This window comes from Melozone crissalis, unplaced genomic scaffold (genome assembly GCF_028551555.1).
Source record: "Melozone crissalis strain CALT ecotype California unplaced genomic scaffold, PUWL_Pcris_2 ptg000006l_1, whole genome shotgun sequence".
Classification (NCBI taxonomy): domain Eukaryota; kingdom Metazoa; phylum Chordata; class Aves; order Passeriformes; family Passerellidae; genus Melozone; species Melozone crissalis.
In genome coordinates, this window is record NW_026535784.1 from 54942486 (window position 1) to 54955989 (window position 13504).

Consider the following 13504-nt stretch of genomic DNA (forward strand, 5'->3'; position numbering starts at 1 on the left):
TTATTGACCAGATTATGTAAACTACGCTTTAGCAATTCACACTCACTTGGTTCTGCAGTACCTGTGGGTGCCAAGCATATGTTTCCCATTCTCCTTGCTCTCCTGGGCCATATGCAATCCCCTCAAACCAGCAGCTTTCCTATAGACCCAACTTGGTGCCTGCTATAAATCCATAGAAATCCCATTGGCTCTACCAAACCTGGGATGTCAATCTGTTTGCGCAGACTTGGTGGTACTCTCTGTGTGTGATCCCAAGGGCTCTGGGTGCCCAGCAGCACAGCTGGGTCACTGCTGACTCAGCCCCCCCTTGCACCAGGCCTGGAGGGGCTGGTGGGGGATATTCCCTGAGCACCAAAGGAGACCTGGCAGGTGTGACACAGCTTGGGGGGGGCAGTATCAGCCCTCATCCCAACCTGAGCACACACCCGCTGGGGTCCCTTCCAACCCCCTCAGCAAGGCAACCAAACTGAAAAGCCGGTGTGCTAAAAACCCAACAGGACTTGTAGAATCTGGTTTTCAAAACTGAGATATTGCTCTGTTGCTAGGCAAAATGGAAGGGTTTTCTCTCCTCTTTTTGGAGAAGCCTCTGCTCTCTTCTTGAGGGGCAGAGCTGAAAATCATACTGTCACTAATGCAAAATTAGACTGACAGCATGGAGACCTGCTTCTTATTCCAAGGCATGTCGCCATCCAGCCTGCTCCCTTCTGGGAATGACACCATGTACTCAAAGGATTTTACAAGGGAAAAAAACAACCCTTCAGCCCACTGCTGCAGCAGGATGGTACTAGGGCTCTGCTTCACACTGCAGCAAGGAACAGAAACTTGATCAGAGTCCACAGGCACAACAAGCAGCTTCAGGCAAACAAAGAAACAGGTCCAGCCTATTCACAGAGGAAGGGAACAACTGTCTGGAATCCCAGTAGTTGGTTGGTCTTCCTCTCATGTAGCTGTCACTTTTAAGTACTGAGCATGCACTGCGATATGCTGCTCCTTTGTTCCAAACTCTGGTATGTTTGTAGCAGAGGGGGATTTCAAACACTTGAACACACCAACAGAAATTTTCTGGTAGTGCCAAAGCAAGAGATTACACATTCCTCTCTCTTGTCTGCAAGAGTGGGCACAGCACTGTCACTGCAGACAAAAGATATCCCCTGTCCTATAGAGAGTGACACCAACTAGGCATGACCCTCCAAAATAAACTTCCTACGTCCGTGGTAGGAGGAAGTCATTCACAGAGCAGAATGTGACACTGAAAGCCAGGTCCAAGAGTGCTACACACAAAGGGACAGTGTTCCTGGCCCACAAGCACTGCAGAAACATCTGCACGGGCAGGCATGCTGGCACTAGGGAGCTCTAGAGCAGGTACTCCATGCCCCTGCTGGATGAGCTCATCCCTTCCCAAGAGTCAAGCACCTAGCCAAAGGCTGCCCCACACCCACACATCATCTGCACCCCATGAGAGGTTACAACCCAAGGACTTCTACTCTCTTCCATCACCCTTCATCCGCTGCCTCACACACCCTGCAGAGCTGCAGAGATTTACTGCTGCTTCATATGAAGCAAATTAGGACATCCCAGGAGCCAGAGCATCTGTGCTAGCTAACAGGCAAGCCCAGACAGGAACACTGACTTCCCAGGAAGAGTAAATCACTTCCCCCTTACTTCTGCTCACCTGGCCCGAGGTGCAGGAATCCAAGAAGGATGGGGTTAGTGCACAGCTCTAGTAATTAAATAGATAACTCAGACTAAGTGTTTGCAATTTTCTCAGCCTGCGTTTGTTAGGGATGCATCTGGATCTCCATAACCATTACCTTCTGCTACCTACAGGTAGAGATAATTATCCACGAGTAAACGATTACCTAGGCTATAAATTACCTACAAAAATTTGGGCTGGGGTTTTGCCAATCACCATTCCAATTAATTAACCAAAATTGACTAGCTGGCTTTAGACCAAATATTTCCTCATCAGTATTCCATGCCAGTGCATACGAGATGAAGGAAACAAACCAGAGAGGAGAGGCAGGGAGAAATCCAATGAAGGTTAGAAGGAGCTGAGAGCAACAGAGACAAGCAGGAATGCATTCCTGGCATTGAACGCTCCCTGGTGTGGCACGTGACAGTGCCGAGGGCAGGACTGCACACGGCACCAGCAGCACACTCCCAGCCATTCCCATCAGGCAAGGGTGTCACAACCATCAGAGGGAATGGAAGAGCTCAGCAGTCTCAAATGCCCCTCTGCATCGGGGCTCTGAGCACATTTCCAAGGCCCGTTTCAGTGAGTAGGGGGACACAGGGGACACAGTTGCATGTAGATTACCATGACTGGGGACAGCCCCCAGGCCTAAGCCACACATGGCCACAGGAGCTCCCAAGTCCTCAGCGCTCCCTTTGGCAGGAGCTGCTCAGACCCACACCAAACCCTGCAGTAGAGGACAGAAAAAAAATCACACCAATATAACCAAGGCATTGCATACTTGCAGAACAGCAACTGAGGCACCACATGCCCAGTCTGCGTGACTGTGCACACTGAGTATTGAAGAAATTCCCTTCATTCTCTGCTGAATGGTCCCTGCAGGCCAACGCATGTAAATTTTTCACCCGTCTCTGTCTTCCAGGAAGATTGCTAACAGGAAAAACTGCCATTCCTAACAGAGCAATGAGCTCTTTGAAAGGCCCCCCTTGCGCTCAACATCCCGGGATACCCCAGAACCCTTTCGACAGAGCCCCACAGGAGCCCTCGCCCTGAGCAGAGCAAGTTCCCTCTGCACAGAACTGGACAGCAGCCCCTGGGAGGTACCACCCCAGGCACAGGGCTGAGCACACATCCTGCCGCACACACGGGGCGAGGCTGAGCTCAGCTGGATCAGGTGCACGGGTCCACGCAGCAGCATTTCCTCTGTACCTTCTCTGAGGGACACGACATGAGAGAAATGTCAGAACAAACCATGGTGTGATGCTGCCCAGGTCTTCCTTTCGCCATCTGAGGTCTGTCCTCTCAGCCTGACGGCTCCAGGTGCATTCAGAGAGCTCTGGCTTCTAGGCAGAGCTTCACCTGGTCACCAGTAAAGGACTCACACCTGTACTGTGTGCCACAGCTCTCACATGGGATCACAGGTAGCGTGCACACAAGTGCTGGCACTGTGTGAAAAAAGCCCCGGAGGAGTGCAAAACTGCAGCGAGAAATCTGAGCTGCTTCTTCCCAGCTCAGAACAACCCTTCCCCTCTGTCATAAACAGAAACATGCAGTCAGCTGAAATGGGACCAGAATATTTATTTGGTAGTGATTTTCACTGCTAGTTCTTGAACACGTAAGGCACCTCGTGCACTTCAAGGAAGATCTAAGGCTGTAAATGCTGACAAACCAAGTGATTAGCAGCCGTTCTAGGCTGTTCTGGAGAACTCAGCAGGGAACTCCTTTCAAACCAAACAATATGCAAATAAAATCACTGTTTCAGATCATCTAGTGCCTTCCATATCACCTCAGAAATTGTTTTCAAGATGCTTTTCTCATGTCACCTCCGGTTATTGATTTATTAAAAAGCAACAAGATATTTCACTGCATAAAGTAAGATTTTTATTTATTTATGCAGACCTGTCACTGTTGATAAAATACTGTGAATGCTAGAGATTACTGCACTCTGTATAATTAAGGGAAAGGGCAGACCTCTGTGCAAGTGCTCAACAGAATCCTGATCCTGCCCAGGCAGGAAGGGTGCACAGAGAGTGCAGAGGTGCTCCTGAGGACAGCAGAGCCCTGTCCCACTCGCACTGACCTGCAACAATCCCATGGCTCCCAAAAGGTATTTCAGGTCCGGGTTCATCTCTGGGAACACCAGCGAGAAGATGCAAGTGGAAAACCTACTACCAGCCCAGAGCTCACCAAGAGCAAAGGAAAACAATCAGAACTCAACCAGCAAGAAAACAACCAACACAAAGAGCATCAGAATCTCATGTCTCCCTTCAAACAGCTGCACATGAGAGGCATGGCCCAACTGTATCCACCCTCCCCAGCTCCACCACAAAACCAAGGCACTTAGGGGCTTGAGAAACACCTCAATTTTGAACTCTATTTATGTGCCTCTAAGAATTAAGCCATCATTCCTGCTTCTCCTGCCCTGATCTCATTTCAGGTTTACTCAAACATTTGCTAATGAACAGTAAATCTTTAGACTACTTAGAATTGCTCTGGTTAATAAACTGAGGGCATTTCATCAACCTTATTCAAAACTCAAACTCATTTATGAAAAAATCCACATCAGTCTGCAAGAAAGATGGTTTTCACTCCCAGGAAGGCCTGGCAGCACAACACAGGTTCAAGCTGACTGAAGCATTCTGGACAATAAGCAGAGTCTAATATTCAAGAGTTTAATTTTAGAACCTGAAAATGAAACACAGATTATGAAAGCACATGAGTCTGAACATGGGCACTTGAAGTAACATGGGCACTTGAAGTGCCTGAAATGCTGAGAGATGCTAGACACCAAGCACTCTTGAGATGCACCTAAGCAGTGTGAGGTGTTCAGAGTAGAAGACTGAAGGCATCTAAGTTCTTGCAGGTTTGGCTCAGGAATCTAAAATGATTTTCCAAAGGATCAGAGCATGTGTGGAATTCCACATCTGGGCCATAGTTTCATGCTCACCTGGCTGCACAAGTGCTCCTCACCTAATACTGTACAGAGCCAAAAACAAGAGCAGATTACAGGTCAAGTGAAACTAAAAATAAATAGAATAACAACTACAGGAGGCAACTACATCTACCTGACAGGTTTTGGAATAACTAAAAAAACCATAAAAGACATCTCTACTAGGACGAACCATCACCTCACAACTCTGGAATAGTTCCCCAGATCCCTGGCTACCAGCCTCCAGTGTCCCTGAGGTCAGCCCACATTGCTAGCACCGCAATCTCCTCTGGGCAATGCTAGAGAGGAATCTTGGTTGAGCAAAGCACGGACTAATCAAAAGTAAAAGCCCAGAAGGTTTATGAAAATGAAATGGAAAACACCCTTCTCCTAAAGATCAGAGTGTTCTCAGTTTGCTTTAAACTGGTCCTCTGGATTTACTTCAAAGCTCTGCAAAAATAAAGCAGGTTTCCATGAGTCGGATTTCCCCCTCAAATTACAATAACAGGTGCCTTGGGAATTGCAAGTTTGCTCTATTTCAGAATGTAAAAAGGTTCCCTAAATGTCCCTTAGATCCATCACATTCCCAGTGCAGCACAACAGTCCAGTTCCCACTCCAGTGTCGTTGTGCCCCAAAACTGCAAAGAATGCCCAGAGCAGGAGGGGGCAGGTGCAGCTGAGGCTCCTGCCTTGGAAAACCCTCCCATACTCCCAACACCACCAGCCAGGACAGGCAGACTCGAGCCCAGTCACACAGGGGCATGTCCAGGGACCAGCTCCTCAGTGAGTCCTGCTGCCTGGCTGGGACCATGCTCAGCACTTTGCTCTCTTAGTCCTTTCTTTACTCTCAAGGTCATCTCTTGTTTATCTGATCATGCATTCTGCACCTCTCATCCTCTGGCTGGTTCTTTGACTTTCAGTGAGTTCCAGCAAAGCTGGGCCTGCACCTTCCAGGGACCAGTGTTGTTTGTGACACCCAAGGAATCACTGCCGTGGTCCTTGGGGAGCTCAGAGGACCTCAAAGGCAATAGTTCTCTGCCCAGGAGCAAAGAAACCATTACAGCTTGTACTAGAAGATTTAATAGGTGTCATAATTTATCATGTAAACCGAAAAGTGTTTCTTAATTAAGTGCGTACGTTAATGAATTTTTTAATTTGATCCCTGTAAGTACCTTGCTATACTAATTGCAATATTCTACACATTAGTCATCCGCTGTTGCCCTTGGCTATTTTCTACCCTGAGAGGGAGAGATAGAGCTTTTCAGTTAAAGTTCATTTAACTCTTTCCACCCAACAAATTAAATTTTCTGTTCTTCACACTGGAGTGACAGCTGCATTCCAGGCCTGGAGTATGAGAATCACGGTGCTTGGCACACACACCACAAGGGATGGACATATCCTGGCCTGGTCTCCAATGTAGCAATTTGGGTTCATTTCATTACCTTGATCACAGACAGCACCAAGGGACAGAATTTCCAGTGCAGTCATCAATCCAGATTTCCATGTGCGCTCCCGTGAGGCATCAGCTTCTCTGGTACTGCCCACTCGTACCCAAAAGTCAAGAGGGTGCGGAACCCTGCCATGAGCATTCAGAGAGTGAAAGGAGTGGCTGGAGGCATGGCACAGGGTTCAACCATCTCAGCAACCACCCCAGCAACTTCTTCTCCATTTAGAAGAGACAAACTGGCACGGCATGCAGCAATGCTGAGGCAGTTCACAAACCTGACAGGCATCTCTGGCTACTTTCTGCTACCTGAATAGTTTATAGTGGGGCTTCAGACACCTCTGACACATTCCAGGCTACAAAGCCAATTCTCTCTGCAGGAATAATACTCTTCAGCTGTGGAGGTTCATTAGACGAACCAGCACAGAGTGCCTCACTTCTAGCAGAGAGGTTTTGCAAACACAGTAAATCAAGTCCTTGGACCCCTACAAACTCAACGGTATGACAGGACAAAGCACAAGGGTTACACCAACAACCAGACAAGAAACTGATGCTGAAAACACACCACTTCTTTCTCAGTGACTTGACTTGTTACTTCTTGTGGTGTTTGCATAAAGGAACTCGGACATAAAGCAACTCAATCCATAAAGCAACTCAATGGTGATGAGAATTGAATGTGAACAAGGAGTTGAGCTTTGTTTGGCCTTTCCAAGTGCAAAACCAGCCCCTTCTGAAGCCTGTTGAGTAGCAGTCACTGCGCTTGGCTTGTAGAGGAGGGGCTGACACACCACAAAACATCTCATTCCACATAGTTTTTGGGAATGGATGTGCTATCATTCCGCTAAGACCTGGGCAGCAGGGAGCAATGTGTTTGCACATGCCTGACCTATGTGCTGTACTGAAGATGATCAGCACCTGAACAATTCTGCTACTTCCACCTGTACTTCACATCCCTGCCACTGTAACAGGGAGATAGAAAACCAAACAAAGGTAGAAATGGTGCCAAGTGTGGACAGTTACAATGTGACTTCCCCCATGCAACCCCAGCTGAGCCTGAGGGGTGAGGCTGCCAGCCCTACACTACACCTCAGATATTCTGCTGTCCTGCAGCTGATCATTCCAACTGGATGCTTCCTGCCACACCTGACTTGATTTATACTAAGATCCAGCAGCAACTGTTCTAATCAGATTGGAATTAAAGCTGCCTCTGAACTTTGAAGAACAGTAACACAACATGGTAACTGACCACACAGTTTGTTCTCCACACACACCTCTGAGCACATCCTTGGTCTGCTTTTGCTGGCAGTTCTTCTAACAAGCTCATGCATGGAATTAAGTGGATTACATGGAACATGTTTAACTAGCCCAGGAATCTCCAAGGCCGAGGTGGCTCTGGGTACCAACGTTGCATCACTCATTCACTCCCCGCTCACAGGCAGAGCCTGTGAAATTATTAGAAACAGCCCAGCATAACACACTTCAGGGAAGTGAGACTCTTTACATGGGTGGCTGTCACCTGCTTTTCAACAAATTTCAAAGTGTTGCCTACAGCATCCCGTTGTATTAGATGAAATGCATCCTGACACCTTTCTCACTGTATTACGCTCGACCGCTCAAATATTGAGATGCAAACCTCCCTCTCTATTTTTCAAAAAAGAAAACACTGCCCAGTAACTGCCAGAGGTCAGATCTTGGTGTTCGGCAGCAGATCCTGCCTGTCCAGTCCTATGGATGCCAGAGGTTGCCAAGTGCACCCTGTTTGAAAAGCCCTTCTCTGATGCCCTGACCACCAGCACAGTTACTCCTGGTGAGCTCAGAAACTGCTGCCACTGTTCCCCAGTCACCTCTCCTAGTGCCATCCACCACCAAAGCTGCACCTGAGTGCCAGGAAGGAACATCTTCCCAACGTGCAGGCCAACACCCTGCAGCTGTAATGATCAAGTTAAATCCAAGCCCTCCCCCCCACTATAATGCACTCCCACCCTCTGCTGACCAGTGCTTGGCCAGTTCCAGTAATCTCAGCAGGAACAACACGAGCAATTTCATCAGGGAGGATCAGGTCAGCCACAGGTAGAGGGAAGAACTGGAGAAGCACAAAATAGTCTTGTTCCTCTTTCTGAATCCAAAATCTGAATTAGGAGAGTTGGGCAAGTGGTACTTATCTTTTGCAGTGTCTGCAGGGACCACAAGCAAGTACATTTCCAGTACTTCCACCACACGTTACTAAAGCGCACCACAGGTAGACGTGTCAGAAAATCACCTTCCCCACTACATGTACCATATGTTTATGAAGACACAAGTTACACATATTTTATCCTAGCGTGGGATCTGACATGACACTGTCAAACAAAGCTCACTGAGTTTGTCACTCAAGCAACGACATTCTTGTCATATTTATCCTTAACCACTCCCGCAGACACTGCTTCCAGTACAGATTATCTTTGGTACACAAGATGCTGTTACTGTAATTACCCAAAGACAGACAGAGAATATACAAAGTCATGAACTTGTGCTTTGGCCTGGATACACCAAAATGCAGTTACCTCTGGGGAAAATGGTAGCCCAGATACCACCGGCTTCTCTCTCCAGTGCTCTGCACTTGTGCGTGTGTATCCATCCCTATGAAACTCCATTTTGATCCTGTGCCAATTTTCACAGGTGTGAAACCATGACAAAGTCCAATACAATGAAAAACATCAGGCTCGTGATACTTCTCTCTCATGAAGATCATCTGGACCATATTTTCAGTTAGTGTAAGCCAGCATTAACACCAATGGCATCACTGGAACGATGCCAAATTTACACCACTGAAGAACTTTGGCCCGCTGTTCCCTTGCATGACACCCCACACTTGCTGTCACACTCAGCACCAACTGCACATGGACACTCTGTCATGAGGCTTTTTTTCGCACACTTTGGCCTTCAGAGAGGCCATATTCCTTTTCTAAGTTCTCTGAGAAACCTTTGGGAAAGCTTAAGGCCACTCAGGTAGGGGACAAGAAGAGCTTTCCAGATTTAGACCAATTTCTGCAGGGATTCTCCTGCCTTTAGTGGGATATCATTCCAGTGCTCCTCCATCTGCAGCCATCTCAGAAGCACTGGTACAAACAAGCAACAGTGGTTAGGCAAGCACTGCATCAGTCTGTAGCTGGTGTCCTCAGCATCCTTCCGAGAAATTAATCTCTATGCTATTCTTTCCAAATTGTTCCTCTATCACAATAAAACACCTACTGACTCTGGGTGGAGTAACCCCATGGCTCACGTGCTCTTTTAAGCACACATGCCAGCCTACCTGCAATCCCTAAGAACTACCAAAATGAAAATAAATCATCTCAGACCAGAGGCCAAATAACGCCTCTCACTTGATAATTTATTTTTGCCTATAGTCTTAAACCCTTTTCACTGTAAACAGTGAAAAGAAACCTGGAACAAGAGATGGTTCTTCATTATAAAGGTGAGGAAAAAGCAAAAATTGAACCACACGGTTTTATACCGTGTCATTCCAAGTCAAATGTCAACACACTTGAATCACACAAATGCCCCGAATGCTCTCTAAGTCACTGGTGAGGATTTTATTTATCCATTGTTCAAAGCCCATCCTCCTTGTTTATCAGTCCATTTTAAAGACCATTGCAGCACAGAAACCACAGTTTTAGGGACTCAGTTCCTGTCGTGCATCATGCAGTCTCCTCGCCCCCACACTGACATAGCTGCTTCTTGGCTCCTGGAATGTGTAAGTTAGCTCCTGGAATGTGTAAGGAAGAGTCCAAGGTCCACTGGCACAGTTCAAACAGTACCATCATGCTCTTCCATTAAGTTTTGTCTTTCAGACAAAGGCTGTTTCCTGGGAATTCCCAGTAAGCAGGCACAAGATGAAACTCTGAAGCTTGTTGACATCTGGTTGACCGCGCTGAAATGCCCTTTGACAGAACAAACTCAACTCTGGTGGCTGAACTAAATCTGAGGAAGTTTCTCTGCCATCATTAATCGTGTCCCCAGCATCCCCACTGAGCAGATGACAGGTGCTACAGACACTTTTTGGTCCAGCTGAATGGCATTTAGTGCAGAAGACATCCAATCTGCCACTGAGAGCAGCACTAAGTGGCTTGATCAGAAATGACATCTGAGCCAAATGAGCTAATTAGTTTATAGGATTTTCCCTTTCTCCCCTACAACAGGAGCGGTTTGGTGTTTTCCCCTCAGCTCCAACCTCACTGCGGGGTGCCATCCTCTTGTTGGACCCATAGCTGGCATTTATAAAAAATATGAGCTGCATGCATTGGCAGTTCCGTCAAAGCCGGCACACACGCTGCTGACACACTGTCAGCTCTTTGTCAGGAGCAGCACAGCATCCCGGGTATCAAAAGCCGTTGGAACAACAACAGCTTCCACTTAAGCAGGAAACCAGCACTGGCAAAGCAGGACAGGACAAGCCTGAGGCTCTCTGGAGTTCATCAACAAAGTCTGAGGGCTTCTCTGAGTTCATTTCTGTTTTCTCCGTGGCAGTGGCTGGGAGCTCCAAAAATCCCAGGGATGTCAAAGTTGCCATTCTCAGTAAACCCACGACATCTACTCTCACAGCCATCTTGAAAGCTTGAAGGAAAAACAAAGTACCCACTCTCTTCCCAGTTCTTCAGGGCTCCCTTCACCTGCCCAGACTCCTTCTTGGGGAGCACAGCAGCCACCAGCCCCTGGAACACCGAGCACCACTGACTGCGTGTTCCTCAAATCCACAGGAAAACACCAATCTTGTGGAGCAGCAGTGACACCATTGGCTAAATACAAGAAGTGCAGTGGCTACTAGTTCCAGACAAGGTTCCAGTATTTCCACTGGCAAAGCCACAGCAGCACAGTCCCAGTAAAATGCCAGTGACCTGGGAGGCTTGATGACTGAACGGTGCACCTATCTCCAGATTACAGCTCCAGACTGCCCAGCCAGTGAAGCAACTCAGGTCAGAATTTGCCAGAACAGACATCACAGATGGAGCATCAACTTTGACCCAAGCTTAGAGACTGGGCTGTAAATAATTCCCTTGAACACAACATTAAAGCTGCACCAGGCTTAAAATTCACTTATGAGGAGTTTATGTTGCAGCTGGACAGAAACACTCCTTAACCTGCTCTAGCAGGTCCTCATTCACCCCAGCAGCAGCTCTTCTACACTCACAAAGCCAAAGGTAACACTCGCTACCTCTGTGCCTCCACATGCATCACCAAAGCCATGACCACCAGAAGAACCACCTAAGTTCCATCACGGAGCTGCACACTGTCATACTCGTGCTGTCCGGGACCATCCTGGAACACTTCCAATGCCCAGTTTGTGTTGCTGTTTCCAGCAGTCCCTTCAGCACATCAGCTGAGCTGCCACAAAGCATTCAGGCCAGCTGCACAGGCATTGTCAAGGACTGGTGCATACACTGGATTTGAGGGGCAGATCTTCATTACAGCTACAGTTTTAACTAATTAGAACTGATTTATGCAATTTAATATCCAATATTAAGCCATTTAATATGTGATTTATATAAGTACATGTTTTATCAGGTCTTAAAAGAGCTGTTAACCTGGATCAGATAGAACATATTCATTCATGCACCAACTCCTGCAAAAGAGCCAAACAGCACATGGAACCAGTCCAATGATGCAAGTGAAGAGATTTGAGGATGTGCACAAACATAAAACTGAGTTATCTGACTCTGCAAACACCAACTACAGCTTATTCACTGCTTCGTGGGTCTTTAGAAAACAGGTAACTGGCAGAATTTCTCCAAGCCTCTCTCACTGTATTTTACCAGTAGCAAACAAGGAGTGCAACAGACAGGCCTCTGCACTTGGGGTATGAGCACACGGGGCTCAACTGCCTGCACTAGTGACACATGAGGTGGCTCTCAGTGATTTTAATCATAGCCAGCACCTCTGAAATGGCTCCCGTGGTATTTCTATCCCCTCAAATATCCTCCAGAAGCACTGATGAAAAGAGCAGCACTTAAGAAAAATCTGCGCGTCTTGCTGAGAAACTACTTTACTACTGCACAGCAAAAGCAGGAAAACCCAAACCAAAGTCCTACAACTTTCACCAGGCTGCAGCAAGGGAACACACAGCTCCTTGGGTTCAGGACCACAGTCCTTGTCCACACAGGAAGGGCTCCTCCACGCACCTTGCTTACTGACATCCATCTCACTGCATCTCGTCTGCCCTCAGGCTCCTTCGTGGAGCACTGTTCCTTTACTGCTGTGCCCACATTGTCATCTCCTCCAACTGAACAGAAGGAGGTAGCAAAAGGCTCCTTCTTCCTTGGCCTTTCCTGTCTCCCTCATAGGTTCCATAGGCAGGACTGAGTAAAGTACTACACACATGACAGCTTATGTCACCTGCTCCTCTCTGACTGTGTACAACATTACACACCCTCCTCTAGGAAAGGGGAACTCACACATGAGAAGTCATCACTGAAGGAGGAGCCTTCCAATGCACACGCCACCTTGTTTTGGTTTCCAGGAAGACAAACCTTTATATTGAAATCAGGGGTGGGAAGGAACCTCAGAGCTCCACTCTGCAGGTTCTGTCTGGGATGACTGGGGTAGAGATGCAGGACGGTGTCACGACAAGTTTTCTGATGGGAAGCTGCTCTCTGCCTGCTACTAACCTGGTTTTTATTTCTCTTCCACCCTCACTTTCCATAAGAATCCAGGCTGCCATACTCTAAGTTTTTTCAGCTGTGTTATTTTCTGGGGAAGACTGAGCCGGCCCAGTGGGACGGGTGGTGACAAGGCTCCACATGCACCCAGTCCAATAATGCAAGCACATGGGCTGGAAGGAGGGTAAAGACTGGATGCTTCCCAGTTAAACCACAGGCAAGGCTGAGGAGACTGTGTCTCGCTATCCCCAGGAGAAAGTAGGGGAACCAGGCACACAAGAAGACAGAAGGGATCCCAATGTACCCTTAATCTATAAATATTTAAGTAGTCCCTCCTCCCCCTCTCCTCAACAACATATGCCAGCGTCTCCTTCAGCTCATAAAAGCCAATTCCCTCCTGCTGTTCCCGAGCACCAGGAATCTCCGAGTGGTGATTAGTGGATTACGTGCATCCCAGGGCCTGCCTCCAATCACTTTCCCCTGCAAATTGCTCAGCTCCGATGCAGCAGCACAGAGCAAAGTGGGCTCTGTCACTGGGGCCTGGTCTTCATTATGGCCAGGAGACGGCAGGAGTTTGTTTACACGGCTGGAACATCATCCTCCCGGGCAGCTCATCAGCCTTTCCCCAGGGTTTCTGCTCCCTGAATGCTTCGGAGTAATCACCACCAGCTACCTACACCAGAGCAGCATCTCAGCAATCCACCAAGTCAACTGACAACAGCTTGAGGTAATATTAGCCCCCTTACAGGAAGGTAAGTGCTCTCTACACAAGGATGCTGGAGCTTAGCACCACTCAATAAATCAGA